At 36.9% G+C, this 17,085-nt stretch overlaps 1 protein-coding gene across 3 annotated transcripts in view; it reads left to right on the top strand.

Annotated features, from left to right (window-relative positions):
- TFDP2 (transcription factor Dp-2) overlaps positions 1-17,085 on the top strand; it is a 126,566-nt gene that overhangs the window by 32,754 nt on the left and 76,727 nt on the right. The gene's annotated exons all lie outside the window — the stretch shown is intronic.

Here is a 17,085-nt window from a genome sequence, read left to right as displayed (position 1 = left end):
ACCCCAAATCCCCAACTCTGTCTTTCCCCACTTTACCCCAATGCTGTTCAGTTTAATGAATAAGGAAACTTAGTTTCATATAGATTAAATGACTTACCACAGGTCACCCACGTAGTCAACTGGGATTTGAATCCAGGTATCCTGAATGCATTATGGTATGCATAGTACATTCCACTTGTTTTATTAAATGAGAATTATGCAGCCAGTGGATTGGTGGACAAATATGTGGTATTATTTTTAATATTGTGAAGTGCTGTACAGAGATATGCAGTAACCCCTATGGCAGAAGGGTTTATAGTTGATTTAAGGGGACATAAGTTAAATAACAGAAGATGGTAAGTGCCAATGATTCATGTAACCAAAAAAAGACTACTGAAAATCAGAATTATTTTTAGCCATATAGAATATTTTAATATATTTTATTAATATCATTTGTGTCTAGATTCTTGTATCAATACTTGGGATAATGCTTTTGAGATTTATTTGTGTTGTGTGTCAGTTCTCTTTTGTTCCATTGTATGGATGTACCACAACTTTATCCATCCATGAGTTGATGAACATTTGTGTTGTTTCCAGTTGTCGACTATTACGAATAAGGCTGCTGTGATTAACATTCAAATGCAAACTTACGTGTTGACATAAGTTTTCGTTATGAGTGGAATTGCTGGGTCAATGGTACGTGTATATTTAACTTTATAAGAAATCACCAAAATATTTCCCAGAGTGTCTGTACAAATCAGTCATCCCCATCAGCAATGTGTGAGAGTTCTAGTTGCCTTGCATCCTTGCCGGCACTTGATACAGTCATTTTTCATGTTAGCTGTTCTAGTGGGTTTATATGATATCTCAGTGTGGTTTTAATTTGTATTTCCCCGGTGAGTAATGATGTTGTGCATGCTTATTTGCCATCAGCATATCTCCTTTGAAATAACAGTTCAAATTTTTTTGCCCATGTTTAAATTGGTTTGTTTGTCTTATTCTGGATACAAGTCCTTTATCAGATATATATTTTACAAGTATTTTCTCCCAACCTGTAGCTTGCCTTTTAATTTTCTTAACATTAAATTTTGAAGAGCAAATACCTATTCTATTTTCTTTATTTTATTAAAAAAAATTTTTTTTTTTTGGTTGCACCGTGCAGCTCTTAGGATCTTAGTTCCCCAACCATGGATTGAACCGAGGCCCCCTGCAGTGACAGTGCCGGGTCCTAACCACTGGACTGCCAGGGAATTGCCCATCTTTCCTATTTTCATGTGCAGTTTGTCAATTTAAAAAATAGTTTGTTCTTCTTTATGTCCTCTTTAAGAAATCTTTGTCTAAGCCAAGATTACTAAGGTTTTTGCTTATATTTTTTTCTTGGAGTTTAATAGTTTTGGCTCTTGAATTTAAGCTTGGGGTAAGTTTTGAATTAAATTTTTACATATGGATTGAGGTGAGGGGTGAGGTATATCTTTCTTACATACAAATAACCAATCATTATAGCATCATTTATTGAAAAGATTATCCTTCCCCATAGAATTGCTTTGTGCCTTTGTCAAATATCAGCTGATACATAGTTGAGGGTCTATTTCTAGGTCCTATTTTGTTCCATTGATTTAAATATCTGTCTTTATGACAGTAACACACCATACTTACATAGCTTAGTGGTTCTCGATGAAGGGCAGTTTTGCCCTCTATGAGTTATTTGGCAGTGTCTGGAGACACTTATAATTGTCACACTTGGGGTGTGGAGGATTTGCTCTGGTAGAGGCCAGGATGCTGCTAAAAATCCTACAGTACACAGGACAGTTCCCGTCACAAAGAATTAGCCAGTCCAAAATGTCACTGGTACCAAGGTTGAGAAACTCTGCTGTAGCTGTATATTAAGTCTTAAAGTCAGGTAGTGTAAGTCCCCCAACATTGTTCTTTTTCAGAGGTGTTTTGGCTATATTAAGTCTGGCATTTTTATATAAATTTTAGAATCAGCTTGTAAATTTCTACTGAACTGTCTGTTGAGATTTTGATTGGGATTGCATTGAATCTATAGATGAATTTGGAAAGCTTTGACAACTTAATATTGAATCTTATAATTTATAAACATGTTTGATCTGCCCATTAATTTAAATCTTCTATAATTTGTCTCAGCAAAATATTATAGTTTTCATTGTACAGGCCTTGCACATATTTTGTTAAATTTATCCCTAAGTATTTCATGTTCACATTTGGTATTATTATGAATTATATCTTTTTTTTTTTGGCGGTACGCGGACCTCTCACTGTTGTGGCCTCTCCCGTTGCGGAGCACAGGCTCCGGACGCGCAGGATCAGCAGCCATGGCTAATGGGCCCAGCCACTCCGTGGCATGTGGGATCTTCCTGGACTGGGGCACAAACCCGTGTCCCCTGCATCGGCAGGCGGACTCTCAACCACTGCGCCACCAGGGAGGCCCTCTCAGGAAATTTTTGATTAACATGGAACATTATTGACAAGACCAGAAGTAATTTAAAGAACTATACCACTGAGTAATCTCAGTGCCCCTTGTTATGCTAACTGGTTTTAGTATTATTTGTGTGCTAACTTATTTTTCAATTTATTTGGAGACTGTCTCTGATAATTGGCCTATTATCTCACCAGTTTATAGGTTTTATCATGTACACTCTATTGTGGAGGAACTTGAGTATTTCTAGTTGGTTGCTACAATTGCTTAGGCTTTTGTTTTGTTTTTAATTAATTTATTTTATTTTTGGCTGCACTGGGTCTTTGTTGCTGCATGTGGGCTTTTCTCTAGGTGAGGTGCGCGGGGGCTACTCTTCGTTGCGGTGCATGGGCTTCTCATCGCCGTGGCTTCTCATTGTGGAGCATGGGCTGTAGCTGCACGGGCTTCAGTAGTTGTGGTGTGCGGGCTCAGTAGTTGTGGCTCACAGACCCTAGAGCACAGGCTCATTAGTTGTGGCGCACGGGCTTAGTTGCTCCACAGCATGTGGGATCTTCCGGGACCAGGGCTCGAACCCGTGTGCCCTGCATTAGCAGACGGATTCTTAACCACTGCGCTACCAGGGAAGCCCATACAATGCTTAGGTTTAAACCTTAGATCTATTGGCAGTTTCTTGACATCTTGACCTGGAGTAGAGCTTCCTTGAGAGAAAAATAACACTTTCCTTTTTAATGTGCTCTATTCTATATGCTCAGTAATATCCATGAACATTTCTGTTTATGTAAATTCGTAGTGTGGTTGAAAGTTAAGGGAGGCAAGAGTAGATAAGAAGCTACTTCTTCCGCTTATCTGCTGTTCCCAGGCTGAACACGTGCCAGGTTATTGTAGGGCATTTTAGCCTCAAGATTTCAACTGTGGGAAGCCTGGGTTTAGCTGGCAACCAGCTAGTGGAACCCAACTTAATTTCCTCTGTTCTCCCATGGTCAAATAGGTGAAGATACACAGAGAAGCAGGATTAGAAATAGAATCAGAAACTAGAAATACAAATTAAAATATGCCAGGCATCAGGAGGATTTTCTACCAGTAAAAGTAAAGACAGATCCCCAAGACAGAATAGCAGGGACAGGCAGGAAAAAGGTAATTTCCTACCCATCTCTACTGCATACCTACATTTAAGGAAGTAGGTGCTTTGCCAACGAGAGAATTGCCAACTGTCTCCTGCGGTGTTGCAACTGCTATCTGCAGCCTCCAGGGCTCTTTTTCTCCCTTCCATCTTTCTTATCATTACCTCTCTACTTCCCTTGGTGACCACAGTTCTGTAAAGGCGGGGGCAGAGGTGGACTGGTTATGGTGTATTTTCAGATGTGAAGTAGGAAGAGGCAGGGGGAGGAAAACCCGTGGGGTGGTATGCATTTTTTTTAGGCCCTATACACAAATAAACTCACAAATAAAGCTTTTTATTTTGAAATTTTCAAATATTTACAAAGAGAAGAACAATTTGATGAATGCCCTTGCACCAGTCACCAGCTTAAACAACTCTCGGTTAAGCCCTACTTTGGACTAGGGAAGAACTATATTCTGTTTCAAAGTAACCAGGATTAAATTATCAGTCATATGCATCACATAACAAGGTAACAGGATCAGGAGAGCCTTCATTAGCTAATCAGAACCATAGTAAGGGAGGGGATCCTTAACCTAGAATCCATGAATTGACTTCAAGGCATGACGGACTGAACTGGTAATTAAAATTCCATGTTTTGGAGAGAGAGTATATAATTTTAATGGGATCCTCAAAGAGATCCTTAATCTCCAAAACATATGATAGTCATAATAATGATGTGACTGCCTAACACCGGAAATTTGGCTAAGAGTTGTGTGAATCAGTCTTTTCTCCAACTTAAGAGCTAAGAGTTAAAAGTCAAATAATGCCCAAATGGACAGTAAAGGGGAGAGACTAACTAGAGTTTGCCTAACTTTTTCTTAGCAAACCCCAAACCTAGATAGTTTTCTCAACTTTCAAATAATTGACAGCATTTTTTAAAAAGGCATCATGGGCTTATTAAGAAATTCTGCAAAATAAAAGAAGGAAATTTTATATTTAAGACACAGGAAAATCATACTTGGAAAAAATTGATAAAGGAAACAAGAAAATATTAGATGGGAGTTGTTTTCTTCACAGAATTATCTACTGAATCTGAAGTAGTGTGTAGAAGATAACAGGTTGACATAAAAGGGAACCAGCTGAGATATTAGTGAAGATTATAGTAATAGCTAAATGTTTATTGAGTACGAGATACTGTATTAAAACCCTTCATGAATTAGCTAATTAAATAATTAAATGATTATTCCCAAGAAAATTGAAGTAAATAGGTTAAATTACTTCCCCTGAGATTATACAACTAGTCAGTTAGGTTTCATATTTGAATCCAGATAGACTGACTGCAGGGCCCTGGAACTAGAGGAAATAAAGATGATTGCAAAGGATCTTGAATCATTTTGTACTTTTCTGCATGTTAAGTTTTCCTCAAGACTACTCAAAACTCATAAATTATGATAGTGAAATTCAATGTACTATTAAAATCCACAATGAAGGAGTCAGAAGATGGTGAATGGTGAAAATCAAGTAAGTGATGTGGAAGAGAAGCTGGAGAAGGTCTTCCGAAATACAGCAATGGAAAAGGGTCAAAAATGAAAATGATAGGTACAGAGGATAAAGACTCAGTATGTAGATAAGTAGTATTCCTGAATAAAGGAGCATATAGATAGAAGAGAAGCAATAATCTAAGGTAAAATGGAAGACTGTTATCTTCCTTGAGCTCAACAAGGACCAAAGTTTACAGTTTAAAGGATTTCACTGATATAGGGAAAGTACTCTGCAGATTTTGAGGAAGATTTTGAGGAAGATCACTGCAGATTTTGAGGAAGATTAAAAGATGTACTGTAAACATCCAGGCAAGGGGTGAAAAGGATACTGCTACAAAAAGCAACCTGTTCACTATTAAACAGCAGAAGACAATGGAACAATATTTATAGTGTTATTATGAAAAAGAAAATGTCTACAGTGTGATTAGACAAGGACAGAAAATACAGGAGATAATATTAAAAATCATCAAGAATAACAGTGACATAATGTAAGACCACCTAATTGGTAATTAGGATAAAAGTGAATACATTAATATATAAGTTTAAAGAACAGAGTGTCAGATTGGGTCAAAAAACAATGTCTAAGACTTATACTACCTGATTTTGAGGCTTACTATAAAGCTACAGTGATCAAGACAGTATAGTATTAGGGAAAGAATAGAAACATAGATCAATGGAGCAGAATAGAGAGTCCAGAAACAGACCTATTTATATATACAAATACAGTCAACTGATCTTTGACAAAGGAGGAAAGGCAGTTCAATGGAGAAAGGAGAGTCTTGTCAACAAATGAGGCTGGAATAATTGAAGTCCATGTGCAAAAAAAAACTAGAGGCAAAACTCACACCTGTCACAAAAATTAACTCAATGGATCATAGTCCTAAACGTAAACATAAAAAGATAAAACTTCTAGGGACTTCCCTGGTGGCGCAGTGCTTAAGGATCTGCCTGCCAAAGCAGGGGACACGGGTTCGGGCCCTGGCCTGGGAAGATCCCACATGCCGTGGAGCAACTAAGCCCATGAGCCACAACTACTGAGCCTGCACTGTAGAGCCCGCAAGCCACAAATACTGAGCCAACGTGCCACAGTTACTGAAGCCCACACTCCTAGAGCCCGTGCTTCACAACAAGAGAAGCCACCACAATGAGAAGCCCATGCACCGCAACAAAGAGTAGCCTCTGCTTGCTGCAACTAGAGAAAGCCCACGTGCAGCGCTGAAGACTGAACACAGCCAAATATAAATACATAAATTTTTAATTAAAAAAAAAGATAAAACTAGTAGAAGACAAATAGAAGAAAATCTAGGTGACCTTGGGTGTGACAGTGATTTTTTTAGATACAACAGCAAAACATATCTTAAAAAGGACTTAGTGAAGTTAGCCAATTGCAAAGTTTGGGAATAGTGCACAAAAGGCTGCCCTTAACTTCTGACACTAGTTGTGAATTCACGGTTCTCCAAAGTCACCTTTTAGGTTTGCTAATACTCTGGAAGGACTCACAGAATTCACTGAAAGCTGTTATACTCACGGTTATGATTTATTACAGCTGAAGGATACAGATTAAAATCAATCAAGTAAAAAGGCACGTAGAGGGGCTTCCCTGGTGGCGCAGTGGTTGAGAGACCGCCTGCCGATGCAGGGGACGCGGGTTCGTGCCGTGGTCAGGGAGGATCCCACATGCCGTGGAGCAGCTGGGCCCATGAGCCATGGCCACTGAGCCTGCGCGTCCGGAGCCTGTGCTCCGCAACGGGAGAGGCCACAACAGTGAGAGGCCTATGTACCGCAAAAAAAAAAAAAAAAAAAAAAAAAGGCACGTAGAGCAGAGTCCAGAAAAGTTCCATATGTGGAGTTTCCAAGTTGTCCTCCCCATGGAGTCATGGACAACATTACTTTCCTGGTATTAATGTTTGACAGCTCATGTGGAGTATTGCCAACCAGAGAAGCTCACATGAGCTTTTTGGGATTTGATCATGTAAACCTGACCAGCTACTCATGTGGCAGATTTAAGTCACCATTTCCTCAGGAGGTCAAGCTGATACCACTTGGCCCAAATGCCCCCAACCTAAATCTCATTATTGATGTTACTCAAAGCCTCCACCCTAAATTATATTGTTACTATGTGGCTGGCCCAATGCCTCCAGTTAAGCAAAGACACTTTTATCAGACAAGACTTTCCAAGGGAGCAACTAGGCCCGTGAGCCACAACTACTGAGCCTGCGCGTCTGGAGCCTGTGCTCCGCAACAAGAGAGGCTGTGATAGTGAGAGGCCCGCGCACTGTGATGAAGAGTGGCCCCCGCTTGCCACAACTAGAGAAGGCCCTCGCACAGAAAGGAAGACCCAACACAGTAAAAATAAATAAATAAATAAATAAACTCCAAGGGTTTAGAGATTACCCTCCAGGAGCTAAGGGCCAAAGGCAGACCTGTCTTTGGGTAAGATTAAATTCTTTACTACCTAGACTTGTATCCAAAATATAAAAAGAACTTAAAAACAAGAAAACAAACCACCCAATTAAAAAGTGAGCAAAAGATCCAAACAGACACATCACCAAAGAATGTGTACAGACAGCATATAAAAACACACTCAATATCTTTTATAATTAAACGATTGCAAATTAAAACAATAGTGAAACAGTGCTACATACCTTTTAGAATGAGCAAAATCCAAAAAGCTGACGATACCAAATTGTTGACAAGGATGCAGAGCAACAGGGACTCTCATTCATGGTTAGTGGGAATGCAAAATGGTGCAGGCACTTTGGAAGACAGTTTGGTAGTTCCTTACAAAGCTAAACACTCTTCTAGAAGTTGTTCTTCTGGATCCCATTATCCTTTATATATCTACTTATGTGCTTAATCTCCTATTTATAACTAATTTCTCATCTCTGCCACCCCACTAAGTGGACACCTTCCTCGCATTACTTCAGCTCTATCACTGGGTACCTTACAAAGAATACCCCTTCTCCTCAAGCATTCATGGAACATTTGTAGAAGGTAACCATGCTAAAAAACAGAAAAATCTCAATATAGTCTATAAAGCAGAAATTTGATAGACCATTGTATCTGGCAACAGTGCAATAAAATTTGGAATTAATGAAAGAAGTCCACTTGTCATTTCTTTTCCTAAATAGCTACTAAATCAAGGCAGAAACCTCAACTGCAATGACTATTAAAAATAACAAATTGTAATTTTATATAAATACACACATATACATATATTTATAGGATACAGCCAAAGTTGTATATGTGCATTTTTTTTAATTAAAAAAAATTTATTCACTTATTTACTTATTTTTGGCTGCACTGGGTCTTCGTTGCTGCACGTGGGCTTTCTAGTTGCGGTGAGCGGGGGCTACTCTTCGTTGCAGTGCACAGGCTTCTCATTGTCATGGCTTCTCTTGTTGCGGAGCATGGGTTCTAGGGCGCACAGACTTCAGTAGTTGTGGCGCTAGGGCTCAGTAGTTGTGGCTGGCGGGTTCTAGAGTGCAGGCTCAGTAGTTGTGGCACACAGGCTTAGTTGCTCCACACAGCATGTGGGACCAGGGCTCAAACCCGTGTCTCCTGCATTGGCAGGCAGATTCTTAACCACTGTACCACCAGGGAAGCCCTGCATTTATTATTTTTCAATGAAAGAAAAAATGTATTCACCTCCCAAATTTAGCCAAAGGTTAGCAACAGGAGACATGTAATAAAAATAAAAACAAAATTGAGCAAAATCAGAAGATAGAAAAGTGTAGAATTGAAAGATCCAGGTAGATTGGTCATAATAAACTCTAGGAAGTCACTTAGCAAAACATTGGGATATTAGGAACATTAGAGAAATATTAGAAATATTAGAGGATTTAAAAAATTAACAGTATCATATAATAATTATGTTGAAGAATTTGAAAATACTGATAAAAAATTATTTGGAGGAAAATATCAATTACCAAATTGATTTTTTTTTTTAAGTAGAAAACTTGAAAATTCTAATTATGTTGGTAGAAATAGCAAATGTTGTCCAAAGAATTTACTTTAAAAAAGACTCTATTCCTGACAGTTTTATGGGCAAGCTTTTCCCTGTTTCTAAGAACAGATAATCCAGCCAATAACACATGCAGAGTATAAAACCAAAGACTTCCAGTACATGGAACAAAACTGATTTAATTCATAAATAAAACTTAACAGTACAGAAGGTTATAAACCAATTGCACAACTATAGTAGCAAAAAACCTAAGTATTAGCAAATAAAATTAACATTATATTAAGAGAACTATATGCCATGAACCAGAATTTGCTTCAAGAAAGTAAGGATGGTTGGTTTAATATTAAGAAATTACCATTAATATATTTACGTAGGTAGATTAAAGAGGAACCATATTTTTGTCTGAAATACTTTTCAGGCTACGTTTTAAAAGATTTGGCCACTTTTTAAAAAAATATCCTTGTGAACTAGGGGTTAAAGATATTTTAAAATATATTTTTTAAAGGTCTATCATTAAGTTATTAGTCAATACTATATTTAATACATTTCCGTTAGAAACATACTATATTTAATACATTTCCATTAGAAACAGACATTCTCATTTAAGATAGGAACAAGATAAGGAGATTCACTGGTACCACTATTATTTATTTGGTTTCCTGTTGTTTTGTTTTTTAAAGTCAGATTTATTGAGGTATGATCTATGTGCAGTAAAGTTTACTATTTTTTGGTTTTTTTGTATATTTGGGGCCTGCTACCTTGCTGTAAACTCATTAGTTTATTAAAATTTATTACTTTTGATAGCTTTTTTGTAGATTCTTTTGCATAATTTATGTCTAGCAGCATTCTTTGGATAGATACCACTTGTTTGTAATGTATTATCCTTTTTTATCTATTGCTGGATTAAGTTTGCTAACATTTTGTTAAAGATTTTTTTTGGTACTTTTTTTTTTAACTTTTTGGCCGTGCCACATGGCATGTGGGATCTTAGTTCCTTGACCAGGGATCGAATCCGTGCCCCCTGCAGTCTAAGTGCAGGGTCTTAACCACTGGACTGCCAGGGAAGTTCTGTTAAAGATTTTTTATGGTGGTAAAATATACATAACATAAAATTTACTGTTGTAACCAATTTCAAGGTATAGTTTGGTGGCTTTAAGTACAGTCATAGTGTTGTACAGCCATCACCACCATCATCTCTAGACCTTTTTCATCATCTCAAAATAAAACTCTACACATTAAATAATAATTCCCTATTCCCCTTCCTCTAGCCACTGGTAACCATTGTTCTAATTTCTGTCTCTGAATTTGATGATTCTTGGTACCTTATATAAGTGGAAACATACATTATTTGTCCTTTTGTATCTGGCTTATTGCACTTAGCATATTGTTTTCAACGTTCATCAATGTTGTAGCATGTCTCAGAATTTCATTCCTTTCTAAGACTTGTTACGGTTCAGGAAGGATATTGGCTTGGAATTTTCTTATTATTTCTTTGTTTAGTTTTGGTATCAGCGTTGTGTTGGCCTTATTAAATGATGTGGGAAGTGTTTTCTACTATTCCGTTTTCTGGAAGAGTTTATATGTAGCCACATAGGCCTGAAGTTTTCTTTGCGAAGAGGTTTGAAACTGGAAATTCAATTTCTATAATAGGTATAGGGCTATTCAGGTTGTTTTTCCTTGAGGGAGGTCTGGTAGTTTGTATCTGTCAATGGATTTGAAAGTGTGTTGTTCAGTTTCTAAATGTTTGGAGATTTTTTTCCAGAGACCTTTTCTGTTACTGATTTCTAGTTCAATTCTGTTGCTATCAGAGAACATCCTTTGGAGATTATTTGAATTGTTTTGAAGTTTGCTTCACAATCTCTTGCATGGTCTAGCTTAGTAAATGTTGCAAATGCACTGAAAAGAATGTGGATTTTGCTGATGCTGAGTGGAGTGTTCTATAAATATCAATGATGTCAAGTTGATTGCTAGTGTTGATCAGACTTTCTGTATCCTTTCTATCTGTCTGCTTATTCTGTTAATTACTAAGAGAGAAATGTTGGTCTCCAATCATGATGTTGATTTTTCTATTCTGTGAGTTCTGTGAGTTTTTCCTGCGTATATTTTGAAACTCTGGTTTTGGGCACATGCACATTTAGGATTGTTATGTGTTATTTTGTTCGTTTGTTTGTGCTGTTTTCTTTTATCATTATGTAATACCTGTCTTTATCCCTGGTAATATTCTTTGTTCTGGGAATCTCTGAATTTACTTAGGGTCTCTAGATAATTTATATTTAATATAATAATTGGTATGATTGAATTTAAATCTGCCATATTGTTAGTTTTTTTCTCTATATCCCATCTGTTTCCTGTTCTGTTTCTTTCTTTTTCTTGATCTATTTTGGATAAATTGAATTTTTTTGTGATTCCATTTAATTTACATTCTATTTTTGCTTATTTGTTATACCTGTTTTTAAGTTTTTGTTTTATTCTGTTTTGTTATAATCATTTATTTTATTTTTTAGATTCCACATATAAGTGCATTCAGTATTTGTCTTTGTCTGATTTATTTCACTGAGCATAATACCCTCTAGGTCCATCCATGTTGTTGCAAATAGCAAAATGTTATTCTTTTTTATGGCTGAGTAGTATTTCTGTGTGTGTGTGTGTGTGTGTGTGTGTGTTACATCTTCTTTATCCATTCGTCTGTTGATGGATACTTAGATTGCTTCCATTATCTTGGCTATTGTAAATAATGCTACTGTGAACATTGGGGTGCATGTATTTTTTCAAATTGTGGTCTTCATTTTCTTTGGATATATACCCAGGAGTGGAATTGTTGGATCAAATGGTAGTTCTATTTTTAGTGTTTTGAGGAACCTTCATACTATTTTCTGTTGTGGCTGTATCAATTTACATTCCCACCAACAGTGCATGAGGGTTCCCTTTTCTCCACATCCTCATCAATATTTCTTATTTGTGGTCTTTTTGACAATAGCCATTCTGACAGGTGTGAGGTGATACCTCATTGTGATTTAGATTGCATTTCTCTGATGATTAGCATTGTTGAGCATCTTTTCATGTGCCTGTTGGCCATCTGTATGTCTTTGGGAGAATATCTATTCAGGTCTTCTGCCCATTTTTTGATTGGGTTTTTTGCTTTTTTGATATTGAGTTGTATGACCTGCTTATATTTTAGATATTAACCCCTATTGGTTGTATCATTTGCAAATATTTTTTTCCATTCAGTAGATTGTCTTTTTGTTTTGTTGATGGTTTCCTTCGCTGTGCAAAAGCTTTTAAATTTAATTAGGGCCCATTTGTTTATTTTTACTTTGTTTCATTTGCTTAGGAGACAGATCCAAAAAATATTACTACAATTTATGACAGAGAGTGTTCTGCCTATGTTTTTTCCTAGGAGTTTCATGGTTTCAGGTCTTATATTTGTACACAGTGTAAGAAAATGTTCTAATTTCATTCTTTTACATGTAGCTGTCCAGTTTACCCAGCACCACTTACTGAAGAGATTGTCTTTTTTTCCCCATTGTACATTCTTGCCTCCTTTGTTATAGATTAATTGACCATAAGTATGTGAGTTTATTTCTGGGCTCTCTGTTCTGTTCCATTGATCTATGAGTCTGTTTTTGTGTCAGTACCATACTGTTTTGTTTACTGTAGCTTTGTAGTATAGTCTGAAGTCAAGGAGTATGATAACCTCAGCTCTGTTCTTTTTCAAATTGCTTTGGTTATTTGGGGTCTTTTAGGAATATTCTAGTTTGTGTAAAATGCCACGGGTATTTTAATAGGGATTGCATTGAATCTGTAGATTGCCTTGGGTAATATGTTCATTTTGACAATATTAATTCTTCCAATCAGTGAACAAAGTGATTTCTCCATCTGTTTGTGTTGTCTTCAATTTCTTTCATCAGTGTCTTGTAGCTTTCCGAGTACAGTTCTTTTACCTTCTTAGTTAAATTTATTCCTAGGTATTTTATTCTCTTTGATGCAATGGTAAATGGGATTTTTTTTGCTTAATTTCTCCTCTTCTGATGGTTCATTGTTAGTGTATATAAATGCAGCAGATTTCTGCATATTAATTTTGTATCCTGCCACTTTACCAAATTCATTGATGAGTTCAAAGTTGTTTAGTGGCAACTTTAGAGTTTTCTATGTATGGTGTCATGACGTCTGCAAACTGACAGTTTTACCTCTTCCTTTCTAATTTAGCTTCCTTTTATTTATTTTATTTTTTCTTGTCTGATTGCTCTGACTAGGGCTTCCGCTACTATGTTAAATAGAAGTGGTGAGAGTGGGCATCCTTTTCTTGTTCTTGATCTTAGAGGAAAGGCTCTCAGCTTTTCACCTTTGATTTTGGGTATGATTTTAGCTGTGGGTTTGTCAGAAATGGCCTTTATTATGTTGAGATATGTTCCCTCCCACTTTGATGAGAGTTTTTATCATGAATGGATGTTGAGTTTTGTCAAAAGCTTTTTCTGCATCTATTGAGATGATCATATGATTTTTGTTCTTCAGTTTGTTAATGTGGTTTGCCCTAGAGTGTACATCTTTAAGTTATTACAGTCTGCTTTCAGAGAATTTATACCATACCTTGTATACTTCCATTTCCTCTCTCCTCTTTTGTGCTATTGTTAGCGTACGTTTTATTTTTACATAGTTATAAGCCCTGTAATATGTTATTAGTGTTCTGGTTTAGACTCTCAATTATCTTTTCAAGGGATTAAAGATGAAAGATAGGAAAAAATTTTTCTTCCAGTCTAATAATGAGAAAGTTTAAATAGTTATTTTAAAGCCCCTGTCTGATATTTTCAACATCCAGGTCACATATGAGTCTGTTTCTATTGGCTGCTATATTTCTTGGCAGTGGGTTTTTTTTCCCTTTTGTGTGTGTTTTACAATTTTAATTTAATGCCAGACGCCTTGTACAGAAGCATAGTAGAGCTTGAAATAAGTAGTATTTATACATGGAAATGGGCACACTTCTACTTCTCATAGGGCAGTTGTCTGTGGGATTGAGTCAGTCAGTCAGGAGTTGAGCTGGGTGTGGGTTTTGATGTTGCCATGATTATGTTCATCGTATCTCAGAGGGAAAAAGACGTTGAACCTTTAAGAAAAATCTTGGTCTTTGGAAAGGGGAAATGATTCTGAATAGTGCATGGTGGTAATTACTAAGTTTTGTCTTATGGCCAGACCTATTCAACTCATGTGTGAATCCTATGAGAATAGGGTGGGTATGGTTTTTATGAAGACAACAAAACAGTTATCTTTTAAAACATAATTGAACAAGAATCATCTTGTTAAGACACAGGCAGTGCTGCTTATGTGTATCTCTTACACGGCAGTCTAGTAAGGGAGCAAAATATTCTTCCTTATTTCAAAAAAGGCAAAACTTGAAGCTTGGCATTTTATGGATGCCCAGTGTTTCTGCAGAGGAAGGGGGAGGTGATCTGTGCCTACTGCAGGCAGCATTGCTCAGCAGTACTTACTGGAAATGAGCTTTCATTGAGGCCGTGAAACAGACCGAGGTGGTGTTTCTCTAGCTAAGATACACACTGTAATCACCAGAGACCTTTAGAACAGTACTTCCCACCCTCAGAGGTTCCAACGGAATTGGTTTGAGATGTGACTAGACATGAGATTTTTAAGTTTCCCAGGTGATTCTAGTGTGCCGCCAAGGCTGAGGCTCATTCCTCTAAAGGCTCACAGAAATCCCGCGGGCTGTTGGAGACTTTGTAGGATCTGGAATATTTGCATTAGCAGATGGAGGAAATACTAGTGATATATAAATTACTATCATTGCTGTGATATACAGAAAAGCAATTGTTTTATTATGCTGAGAAACAACTGAGCACAAGGCAAGTCTTGTCTTTTAACAACTCAATAAATGAAAGTTATTCCATATTCCTAGCAGAGAAAAATAAGTATTTTAAAGTTGACAGTTCCTTCCAAAGCAAATAACAGTTATGTAATGCCATTTCAATCAAATATTTTTAGAGTTTTTAAAAGCCAGTAATGTCACTCACTGCCCAGATCTTGGTGTCTAATACCGTTCTCCAATAAAAGCATCCAGGACTCCTTGGAAAAATAGCTAATCTATGTTTGCACAGGAAATATACAAAATGAACATGGTATCAGAAAGTAAGGAAATACTAAAAAAAAAGTGGAACATGCCAAAGCAACACAGAAGCCAACCTGAAAAAGATCCCAGGGGCCAAAACTGGAGCAGTTTGAGCAACAAAATAACTAACGTAATGTTGGATTTTAACCTAAAGTATAAAATAAAAATAAACAAGTACATAGTCATATGAATAAGTGACTGAATAAGTGGCAGAGAAGAGACAAGTCTCCTGTACAGAATTCCAAAAAATTTATGTAGGTACTCCCCGCTCAAGGAGGTAGAGCTTTAACCCTCCAACCTCTCCTTGAGTGTGGGCTACATTTATTGCAGTGCTTCCAAAGAGTGACTTGTGTCTATATGGGGAGGGGGGAGAAGTAACTTTATAGTGGGGAAGCCTAGAAACACCAGCTTGTCCCGGTGATCCTCAAAGTTAACGTTAATAGTCATAAGTCATTCTGATAGCATGTGTCCTCGATATGATGTGAAGAGATCTTCCTCCTAATAATCCATAACCCTAGCCTAACAACGAGGAAAAAAAAAAATCCGAAAAACCCAGATTGAGTGGCTTTCTACAAAATGCCTGATCAGTGCTCCTCAAAACTGTCAAGATCTTCAAAAACAAGGCAGATCAGAGACCAAAGGAGGCTTAGTAAACACCATAGCTAAAAGTCATACAACTATATAAATTAAATATTGGCATTACAAGAAAAAACGGGGCAGCAGAGTGGGAAATTCACAGAAGAAATGCAAATGGATAATAAAAATATGAATATATATTCCATTAACCAGTAATCAAAATGCAAATTTAACTGACAAAGCCGATGTTTGCCAGTCATATTAGCAAAGTGAGTTTTTTGTTAATACTCACTTTGGGGAGGTAGAGGAAATTATGGGAACTTATAGAGTGATACAACCTCTTTGGAGGATAATTTGCTCAGTACCTATCAAAAATCTTAAAAATATGCAACCTCTGACTCAACATTTTTTCTTCTGTGGATTTATCCTAATTAAAGAAAGATCTGTGGGAAGATTTTAACAGAGAATGTTTACCATGGCATTGTTGATAAGACTGAAACATTGGAAGCAGTGTGATAAATGAGTATATTGTGACACTGTTGTATGGTGGTATTCTATAGATATTATAAACTAAGCAGTTTATTAAGTTCAAAAAGTTAAGCCAGCATATACAGTATGATTTCCCCCCTTGCTTTTTTAGAAAATGAAAAATATGTAGCATAGAAAAGGAATCGATATATGTATATAAGACATTAATTATAATTATTTCTGGGTGTTTGAATTATAGATGATTTTAAATTTCTCCTATGTGCTTTCATATATTTTATAATTTTTCTGCATTGTACATGTGTAGTATTTTGGACATCATGTAAAAAGCTGTTTAAAAACAAAATCTTGGGGCTTCCCTGGTGGCGCAGTGGTTGAGAATCCGCCTGCCGATGCGGGGGACACAGGTTCATGCCCCAGTCCGGGAAGATCCCACATGCCGCGGAGTGGCTGGGCCCGTGAGCCATGGCCACTGAGCCTGTGCATCCGGAGCCTGTGCTCCGCAACGGGAGAGGCCACAACAGTGAGAGGCCCACGTACCGCAAAAAAAAAAAAACAAAAAAAAAAAACAAAATCTTATGCCTCTATCAAATTAACAAAGACTTTCTTAAGATTATGACCTGTGTTGGCAAAGGTAAGAAAAGTTGGTTATCTTCATTTCATAGCCACTTCTTGTTATCCTGTTTATTCATTTCTTCTTACCTACTTCTATTAGGAGTGTGAATCAGTACAAGCACTCTGTGAGAAAATTGGTAATACCCATCAAACCCCTTAAAGTAATTTACAGTCTTTCACCCAGTGGAAACCGTTCCAGGATTTTGTCATTAGAAAAGAAAAAGATTTGAGTGTAGAAGTGCTTATTACATAATAGTTTATTAATGCAAAAAT

The sequence above is a fragment of the Phocoena phocoena genome, chromosome 4 (assembly GCF_963924675.1).
Source record: "Phocoena phocoena chromosome 4, mPhoPho1.1, whole genome shotgun sequence".
NCBI lineage: Eukaryota > Metazoa > Chordata > Mammalia > Artiodactyla > Phocoenidae > Phocoena > Phocoena phocoena.
This window is presented reverse-complemented; position numbering and strand designations above follow the sequence as displayed.